Source organism: Gossypium arboreum, chromosome 12 (genome assembly GCF_025698485.1).
Source record: "Gossypium arboreum isolate Shixiya-1 chromosome 12, ASM2569848v2, whole genome shotgun sequence".
In the NCBI taxonomy this organism is placed as follows: domain Eukaryota; kingdom Viridiplantae; phylum Streptophyta; class Magnoliopsida; order Malvales; family Malvaceae; genus Gossypium; species Gossypium arboreum.
In genome coordinates this window covers 21,942,993-21,952,595 of record NC_069081.1, presented here as the reverse complement: position 1 = coordinate 21,952,595, position 9,603 = coordinate 21,942,993, and the positions used below count along the sequence as shown (strand labels likewise).

At 33.7% G+C, this 9,603-nt stretch overlaps 1 non-coding gene across 1 annotated transcript; it reads right to left on the bottom strand.

The window, feature by feature from the left end:
• Positions 1-8,311: 8,311 nt before the first annotated feature.
• On the bottom strand, positions 8,312-8,418 carry LOC128286123 (small nucleolar RNA R71). Its single transcript, XR_008276668.1, has one exon. It is a non-coding gene; the product is annotated as a small nucleolar RNA R71 (small nucleolar RNA).
• Positions 8,419-9,603: the final 1,185 nt, after the last annotated feature.

Sequence of the window (9,603 nt, the reverse complement as noted above, 5' to 3'; positions counted from 1 at the left end):
ATCACCATGGATGTCGTTGAAATTTTGTCAAATATGAACTTACCTTTGGGTCAATTAATAAATACATGAATCACAAAAACATATAATTATGTTTATATTTTAAATAAATTAATCTACATAAAAGGTCACTTTGACAACTTTTTATTTCAACTAATCTAGTTAAAATGTTAGACATCCTTAATTAAAACCAAAATCTGAATTTATTTGTTTCAAAATATTTCTCTTAATCTCATCTTTCAATCAAATTAAAAGATAATCGTATTTATATTTATATAATTTTTCAAAATAACGAGCATCATATCCTAATTATCAAAATTCATAAATCATACACTCAATCAATAGAGTTTAATACAGAAACGTAATTTAAATATTGAATCAATCAAAACATGCATATTATATATATATATATATATATATATATATATATATATAATCGAAAGTCATTCAGTATAGAACGGACAAGAGACTCATTCAGCATTCAAATAGCCAAAATTTAATAAATATCAAAGCTTCTTCTATTCCCACGGTACTGGCAAAAGAGACAACAAGTAGTTTTTCAATATTCTCTCTAGCTTTTAAATCCATGATTACCAATGATCACCCATGCCAAAAAAGGACTTTAGTGAAAATTCAATCATGAATGTAAAACCCAATTATGCTAATTTCCATATATTACGCAAGCAATTAGCAATTACAGACTAAAAAGACCAATTAAGCAACAAACATTTACATTAACACTGAGAATCAATGAAAATTTAGTTCGTCAATGCATTAGAAAGCTGAAATTTCAACTAGGATAAAAAAATCGACTTTTTTGTTTAGAAGAAAACAAGAGAATACCAGTTATCAACACATCTCCCTTTTGTTCACCTATCCTTGTTTCTCTTCCTTTTGTTCACCTGTCCTTGTTTCTCTACCTGGGAACAAAGGTTAGATTTGTAACATTAAAAAACATATGAAACCCTAAATTGAAACTAGATTAACAGCAAATGGAAGGAAAACAAAAAAAAAAAAAAAGAGTAGAAGAAGTTGAATCTACTGCACCATCGGTTTTCAAATTCATAAATATCAAAACCCAAAAACCTAAAAATAAACCTAAAAAATTAAACCTATACTTTAACTAAAATCCCAAATCAAAATATCAAAGTCATCAATATATTCTCAATTATTCGAAATGACAAGACTTGGATATCACTTGTTAGAACCATAAAACAATATCTAATATAAAACTTTATTAAATTAGGATCTTTCATATAAAATCATCAAGAATAAAACTAAATGCAGAAGAGTACCTAAATCCATTGATTCTTGAAATTCGGATCTTATTCAGATCTTACGTTTTTTTTTATCTTCCAAGAAAATAGTTTTTCTCTCTTGTATAACTTTTTGATGGTGATGGAAAAGATATACGAGATAACCCTATTACTTGGAGACCATTACCTCTTTAAATAACTGATTATTAAATTAATTTTGAGAATTTATAATTTGGGCCCTCATCAAATTATAAATACAACTTATGGTATCTACACATAATTTCCATAATACTTTAATGCCTATGGTACTTATAACATAATTGGTCACTTAATTTTGTATCACACTTTATAACAGCATTATAGATTATACATATGTACCCGTAATTGTGGATTTTAATCCAACACATGAAAGTATGATTCTAATGAAATTACAATGAAGTATTTATGTTTTCTTTTTAAAATGTACTATTTTATGTAGTCCTGTACGACAGTTGGTTTATATTTCATGACAACTTACACTATAATTTAATTAGTTTGCGCCAAAAGTAGCTTTAAAGATAATGATTTTAAATTAGTGACACAACAGTTTGAAATGTTACATTTTGTTACTTTGTATTCCTTCCAAGTAGGATTTAAGAGGTTTTTTGCTTAAGTTAATTAGGGTTGTTTATTTTTCATTTCTTCTTTACTTAAAAAATAATGAATATTTGCATTGAATATTCCTTTATTTGGTCAATTATGATTTGGAGTCTACATTTATTGGAAAGCATAAAGGAGACACTTTGAAATCCCTGACCTATTTAGATTTGAGATCTTTATGTCTCTAGAGATATGATTGGAATGAGGGATATTCATAGATGTGTTTGGACTTGATAAGAGAAAAATTGGGAGATCAACTCAATTCTCGTTTTTGTGAAAGATTCGCGCAGAAAAGGTCCTTAATCACAAAGGTGTTTAAGGAGTTCTCAAAAGTACATGAATTGTGAGGGAGGTGAGAGGATCGGGACATGGGAAACAACCAATATGCAATTTCTTTCTCCTATAAGGAAAGTATGGAGCAATCTTAGAACATGGGCCTTGCATGGTAATGGGATATTTCCTTAACCTACAGAGATAGGAGATAAATAAGATGCTAAACGATATAAGTTTTGGGAAATGAACATATGAATGTAGGTAGATGTGAGCGTTCAATCGAATTGAGTGAAAAAATTTCGAGTTAATCGAGTTGACAATTCGTATTTTATCATTCTAACTCAATTCAAATGTTTTTTGTTGAATCAAGTTGATTGAAATGAAACTCGACTAGAGCTGAAAAAGTGAAATTATTCGAGTTAAATTAAAAAATTAAACATGTCAAATTAAAATTTTGTTATAGTATAGCTAATTCCATGTTAAAATACATAAATCGAAACCATATATATTTTAAAACTTTTTCAAAGAAAAATAATAAAAAAATAAAATATTTTAGTATGATAAACTTGAATCATTAATAAACTTATTTAGGTCTCAAAATTATTGTTTTAGAAAATTTTAAATTTTAAATTTCTTTATATTTTTTAGAATTTTTAAAAATTTTATAATTTTTTAAAAATATAAAATTTGGAATTTTTATAAATATTTGGAATTTTAAAATTATATTGATTTTTTAAAATTATTTTGAAATTTTTGTTGAGAGAGACCAATTTGCTCTTTTCAAAATTAAAAGGGACCAAAAGGGTATTTACACCAATATGTTATTCGAATTATTCAAATTGTAAAATTCAACTCAACTTGAACTCCAAACTCGAAGTATTCGAGTTGACTTGTATAATTTGAATAACTCGAATAACTCTATTCGATTAACTCAAAATTTAAAATTTTTTTATTTTTTTAAATCGAATCGAGTCTTGTTCATCTCTATATGTAGAAAAATAATCTACTATTGAATATGATGATAATTGAGAATGCTAGAAGAATACGTTACATAACTTTTTATTTGATTACCGTTGACACATGTGTTGGGAAATGGGATAGTTGAAACTTCTCAAGGATTGGATTTAATGTGGAGATGAGTAAGACATCATTGCGGGGGTTTGGGTACCTGTGGAAGGGAATGAGAGAGTTGGGCAATGTTGAGGTATAAAAAGATTTTGATATTTGTTTTATGTGTGGTGGGTTTTGACAAATACAAAGGAATTGGAATTTTGACGGAGGAAATTATTAGAGAATTTCAAAAACTAGGAGTTATGAGATGTGGATGAACATGGATGTGATTAGGGGAGTTGGGAAGGTATGTGGAGGTATGATTGAAAATAAATTAGAGAAAAGGGTAAAGTTCTTGTTGAGGATAATGGGAATGATAGGGTTAGGAATAAGAAAGGAGTGATAATGTAGGCTATAGAAGGAGAGAGAAGGGGGAGTATTTAGGGGAGGGGCTATAGAGTAATGGGAAAGGTTGTAGTAGAAGAGAGGATAATATTTTGGAGGTTATAAAGAGTAATAAGATGAAGAGGGATAAGAAACTTATGGAATGTATGAGAATAGAATGCTAGAATTACAATATTCCTCCTAACATGAGAATAGATATAATGGTGAAAAAAGTGGCTGGGAAGGGAGTTGCAAATAATCTAATTGTAAGAGGAAGGGTAATGGAGGATGTACAATTAGTAAAGGAAAAATGAGAGGATCAATAAGATGAAGGTAAAAAGAAAGGGGCTAGATGTAAGTTGTGTGGTAATAGAGATGAGTAACTTCTACTAGAAAACTCTAGGGTAGTGTTGCCGAAGGTTCCTAAGTTAGAAGTTTTTTATGAAAGCTATGGAGGTTTAAGTGGTTGTTTTATAACAAAAACTAAGGAGATATAAAGCTTTTAGCCTACATCTGTCAAGGGATAAGTTCATACTTAATAGTTTAAAATCTTAAGGAGAAATCATAACCTTTAAATGTTATTTTTAATAGAGACTAAAACTAAGGAAGAAAAATCGAAAAAAAGTTAGGAATGAGTTTAAGATGGTGGGAGGTTTTTAAATGAATCTAGAAACAATTAGTAGAGGATTAGCATTCAAGTGGAAAGAACAAGGTAAGGTCACAAGGCCAAGTTTTAGTAAGAATGTGATTGATATGAGAATTTTAGATGATAAGTTGAGCCTGCTGGTAAGGATATGTTGGGTGTATGCACCAACACATTTTTTTTTTGGACTTAAAACATGACATTTTTATTAATCAACATTGTTAGAAACAACAAGATTTTTTAATGCTTCGAGAGGATTCGTAACATAGCCAACAAGTAACGACCCTACTCAAGAGCTCTTGACAATCCAATTAGCAACATCATTACAAGCACGATGAACACAAAGAAAAACAATTGCTGAGTTTCACACAACCTCGTGAAAGTCAAGTTCCAAAGCTTTTTATTTCCAGTCGTTGTAAGATTAATTCCTAAGAGACATGACAAGCTAGGTCGCGACAATTCATTTCAATTTTAATTTTATCCCAGTTCCATTTCGTGCTCAATTCCGTCCCCAATAGAACCTTCATCGCTTCTGCGCTCTAGCAGAACAAGTGTGCATCGTTGCATTATATTTGTTAATCGCCTTTCCTGTGCAGTATTTAAAAACTATTGCAATGCCTGCCCATCCAGATTCTCTCGACTAAGAAGCATCTCAATTGGTTTTGATTGTTCGATGCTTGAGTTTTTTCCATTTTAATTGCTAGAGATGGGAATTACTCATGTTAGAGAATGGCCCTTCATACAACACATGCACCAGCAAGCAGATCGAGCAGCTCATGCCAAGCAAAAAGTTGTAGAGCCAAGTGTTGCAGCCATTTTGTTTTGTTCATCCTGTAACTTTAGTTAATGTAATGTGTTCTAGTTTATTTTGAACTTAGTTTAGTTTGTATTTGATGTAACTTGATGGTAAAAAGCTGATTACCAGCTTTGCTTAAGTGTGCAAGTTAATTTCACCTAGTTCCAATGTATTAAGTGGAGTTAGGTAATTTTAAGTGATGTATTTGTTGATTTTGACCAGCCATTGTCTAGTATATGTAATGGCTTTATACCAAAGTTCATTTTTAATGAAGTTTATCAGATTTCATTCATATATGCTCCATCATTTTTAATGAAATTTATCAGATTTCATTCATATTGTTTCTAAGCAGATTTCTAATTGTTTCTTCCACAAGCCGCGAGCCTTGTTGCTCAAGACTTAGGTTCAGCTAAGTTGCTTTGTTTCTTAAACTCTAACAGTTGGTATCTAGAGCCATTGTCTTAGTGGACCTGTTGCATTTAAACCTTAAATTGAATGGCTTCTTCAGGATTCTCTCTAGTAGCACCACCAATCTTCAATAGTTAAAGGTTCCATATATGGGTGGTCAAGATGAGGACTTACCTGCAAGCATTGGATCTATGGGAAGTTGTAAACATGGATGCTGAGCCAGCTCCACTCAAAGCCAATCCCACAGTGGCTCAAATCAGGCAGCACGTAGATGAGAGGACCAAGAGGCACAAAGCCATGTCCTGCATCCAGAATTGTGTGTCAGAAGTCATTTTCACCAGAATCATAGCTTGTGAGACACCAAAGCAAGCCTAGGACAAGCTTAAGGAGGAGTTTCAAGGCACTGAAAGGAGAAGGCAGTAGCAGCTGTTAGATCTGATGTGAGATTTTGAGAATTTGAAGATGAAGGAGGAAGAAACAGTGAAGCAGTACTCAGATAGGATTATGGCTGTGGTGAACAGCATAAGGTTGCTAGGAGAATAGTTTAGTGAGGCAAGGATCGTAGAGAAGGTACTCTCAACATTGCTTGAAAGATATGAGGCAAAAATTTCATCCCTTGAGGATTCAAGAGACCTAACAAGCATCTCTTTAACTGAGCTTATTAATGCCCTCTATGCTCAGGAGCAAAGAAGAGCTAGCAGGATGGAGGAGCACCAAGAAGGTGCTTTTCAAGCCAAGGCCAAAGCTGCCTCAAGCACCACTGCCTACTGATAAACTGTAATTTATACATGTTTTTACCCCATGTTAAACGTATTTTATGGATGATTTCCCATTAGAATTGGTGAATTCGATGCTCCTAATGCTTTAATTTCATGTTTATACTTATGAGAGCATATGAGAGCGAAAGGAACGAGAAACAGGCTAAAACCGGAGAAAATAGGCAAAAGTACAAAATCAACACGGCTTGGACCTCCTCACAAGGCAAAAGTACGAAATCAACACGGCTTGGACCTCCTCACACTGGTGGACCACACGGCCGTGTCAATTTGGCAGGTTTGAGCACGGCCTGAAGTAATCGCACACGGGCGTGTTACAAAGGCGTGTCCCTACTGAGCCCAAGTTGAGTCCAATTCGGAAAAGGCTAATCTTGAGGGCTCTTAGGCATTCCAAAGCCTATAAATACACCCTAGAGTAGGAAGAAAAGTGGGGCACAGAATAGGGAGTAAGGAATTACTCCAAGGAATCCGATTGATCTATCTCAGAAGCCGGTTCACCATCAAGACTGAATATCTTTCCTCAATTTCCCTTCAGGAGTTTTGGGTTTTCTTTATGTTTTGTATTCGTTATTCTTCTAAGATGTTTTCTTTTCTAGTTTTGAACTAAATCCCTTAAATACCTGAGAGGAATGAAACCTAAAACGAATCTTGTTATTATTTTCTGAATTGTATGATAAATATTTAACTTGTTCTTAATTATGTGTTCTTAATTCTTGTTTTGATATCCCAGGATACTGATTCAAGATAAGCTCTTATTCAGAGGAGTAATAGACCCTGTCTAAGAGTACATTTGTCATAATTAAGCGGAGTTGATTGCGCGCCTAGACATAGGGTGACAAGATTTTGCCGAATTAGGGTGATACCTAATAAAGGGATCCATAGATCGAGTTAATACAACCCTAGGGTGTTAATTTGAGAAAAGTCTCAATTATTCAATCTAGGGATTAGACGTTATTAGTCTTGAATAGGGATAATAACATAACTTAGGGATCTCTACGGAACAAGTTAAATGAATAAATTATCCGATTTGGAGCCAAGATAACAAGTACAGTCTAGGTGGATTTTTCCTTAGGTATTGTCTTAATTCAATCAATTTTCCCGAAAGAAATTCCCCAATTCCATTCTTTGTGAATTCTTAGTTTAGATAATTAGTTAGTTAAAACAAAGACCTCTTTATTCTTAGGCTAGATAATAAAAAGACAGTCATTACTAGTACTTTTAGTTCCCTTGGGTTCAACAATCCGGTCTTCCTAAAACTATACTACTGTTCGATAGGTACACTTGCCTACATCGCGATAATAGTTAGTTTGAAGAACGATTAATTATAAATATTTAAAACCTATCACGAAAACACGCGATCAAGTTTTTGGCGCCGTTGCCGGGGAACTAAAATATTAGGAACATTCAATTTTTATTACTTTAGCCATTTATTTTTCTTGAAAACTAATTTTATTTTTAATTTTATTCTAATTTACTAATTTTCTTTTTTCTTTCTTCTGACAGGTTTTTATAGTTTATGACTAGAAGAAACCTGTCAAGACCACTACTTTCTGACGAAGAAATCGATCGCACAGTCTACAAAAACCAAAGAGAAATAAGGCGAAGCCTAAGATACACAGAGAATGAGCCAGAAGACGATACTCAACCCCCAACTGAAGAGATGGCTAAAAACCAAGACAATCAGCTACCTCTTGAAATTACGGTTAATCAAAATCCTACTCCACGCACTATGTATGATTCTGCTAAACCTTCTTTAACAGGAACTGTATCAAGCATAGTTACACCTGCTGTAGTTGCAAATACTTTTGAACTGAAACCTAATACAATTCAAATGATACAACAGTTTGTTCAGTTTGATGGTTTGCAGGATGAAGATCCCAACGCTCACTTAGCAAACTTTTTGGAACTATACGATACATTTAAAATTAATGGCATTTTTGACGATGTCATTCGTCTTCGGTTATTCCCTTTCTCATTGAGGAACAAAGCTAAACAGTGGTTGAACTCGTTACCATGAGGGTCAATTACTACTTGGGAACAAATGACCGAAAAATTTTTCCTAAAATATTTTCCGCCTGCTAAAACGGCTAAATTATGTAATGATATCTCTTCTTTTGTACAGATGTATTTAGAAACACTCTACGATGCATGGGAGAGATACAAGGACCTTTTGAAAAGGTTGCCTCACCATGGGTTACCGCTTTGGCTTCAGGTTCAAACATTCCATAATGGCCTGAATCCTTCGACTCGGAAAATGGTTGACGCAGGTGCTGGCAGAACCATCATTAATAAAACACCTGAAGATGCTTATGAGTTCATAGAGGAGATGTCATTGAATAACTATCAGTGGTAAGTCATGAGGACAAAGACAATGAAAGCAGCTGGTGTTTATAATGTCGATTAGGTCACCATGCTCTCTAATCAGGTAGAACTCTTGAATAAGAAAATTGATGGTTTTCTTAGTTCTTCACAGGTTCACCTAGTAACGCAGTGCAAAGCAAGTGGAGGTGGAACAAACCATTCGGAATACCAACCTTATGGCCACAACATGAATAACGAGCAATTAAATTACATGGGTAATAATCCTTGACCTCAAAACAATCCATATAGTAACACTTATAATGCAGGTTGGAGGAACCACCCCAATTTCTTGTGGGGCAGTCAAGGAAATCAAATACCACAACCACCTCCAGGCTACCAACAACCACCCTACCAACAGGAAAAGAAGCCGAACCTTGAAGAGATGTGCACAAAGTTTATCTCGGTGTCAGAAACCCATTTCCAGTACACCGAGACAGCACTTAAAAATCAACAAGCGTATATCTAAGGGCTTGAAACTCAGATAGGCCAGCTTTCCAAACTAATCTTCGAACGACCACAAGGGAGCTTGCCAAGCAATATTGAACCTAACCCAAGGGAATAGCTCAACGCGATTAACGTTCAAGATGAAGAAGGATTTGTTGAGCCTGAGCTAGAACCGAGACAAGAAACTGTGGTAAGCAAAGGTCAAGGTGAGGTACATCACAATAAAAACAAATCAGTGAATGTCGAATATAAACCTCATGTGCCATACCTCAATGCGATAAGGAAGATGAACAATTTGGTAAATTCCTTAAACTCTTAAAAAAATTACATATTAACTTACCGTTTATTGAAGCTCTATCACAGATGTCAAACACAATGAAATTTTTAAAGGAGCTTTTAGCAAATAAGCGGAAGATGGAGGAAGCATTGCATGTGGAGCTAAACGTAGTTTGCTCAACTATTCTCCAGAATAAACTACCCAACAAACTTAAAGATCCAGGGAGTTTTACAATTCCTTGCTTAATTGGTAGTTTAGATGTTAATAATGCATTAGCTGATCTGGGGGCTAGTATTAAT